Genomic DNA, 1,209 nt, shown 5'->3' on the forward strand with positions numbered 1-1,209 from the left:
CGGATGACTCTTAATCGAAGTTTGAATGTTTCTTGTTCAAGATATTATCCCGAGATCGGTGTCGTGCCTTGAGATTCGTGTCGGATGATGAAAATTTGTTGATGACGTATCAAGGTTATACCTTTAGAGTTGTATATTTTTCCTAATATGTATTTATTTTGTTGATTATGACATCTTTTCTTTTTGTTCTATTATACATGTTGTCTAATTTATCGATTAAACATAACATACTACAATTAACGGAAAAACGTGTTCAGAACATTAAGTGCTTCAAGATTTCTCCACTGTAATTGTGGCATGTAGTGTTCTGAATACACACCAAGAAGATGTGATAACTATGAAAAGATAGTTTATTATTTCCCTGAAAAATGACACGTGAAGATTGCATGTTGTTTTTTTATTTGCTGATGATATGGAGATTTTCACGCTAGATAGTGACTAAGTCAAGAGAGATATTTTGGACATAAAGATATCCAAAAAACTTAATTTTTCAGAAATGAATGAGAACATTATTATATCATTATATGTTGCTATTGTAGTTTTTATAATTATTATAGTATTATGTGTAAAGTGCTGTCTTAAAATTGATGTATTATGAAAATTGAGCTCTAGCATTTTTTCTGTATGATTGAAGGTGTTATGTTATTCTACTATAATTATTTTTAAACTCATTCATTCACTAAAATCATTCATTCAATTGATTTACATCTATAAGGGCAAATTGTCTTTTTTTGTCAGAAACACCGGCAATACAACATATTATCCAAACAAATTGATTGATACAACAATAACAACTTTCTGACAACACTTGTGAATCTCATTACCTAGGAAGCAGCTTCACAACTGTTTCTTTAAAATATAACTGCCCACACGAATGCACCTTAAGTTTGTTTTGTAATCAAATAACAAAAATAAGTATTAGTGATTGTATATTGAGGATTTCAGACACTAAATATGAGTTGGTCTGGTGAAGAAAGTGGTGAAATGAGGTTAGCAAGTATGAAGTAATGTTCACGACTTAATATTATTTCAATTATCGATTTTAATTAATTTCATTGATTAATAACTAATGAATATATTATAAGTGAACTATAATGTATAAATTTATGTGTAATTAGTTTATAAAAAAAATAATTAATGTAATAAAATTTACTTAATTATTTCAATAATAAGCTAATAAAAAGTAATTAATTAATGTATATATATATA

This window comes from Phalaenopsis equestris, unplaced genomic scaffold (assembly GCF_001263595.1).
Source record: "Phalaenopsis equestris unplaced genomic scaffold, ASM126359v1 Scaffold000263, whole genome shotgun sequence".
Classification (NCBI taxonomy): domain Eukaryota; kingdom Viridiplantae; phylum Streptophyta; class Magnoliopsida; order Asparagales; family Orchidaceae; genus Phalaenopsis; species Phalaenopsis equestris.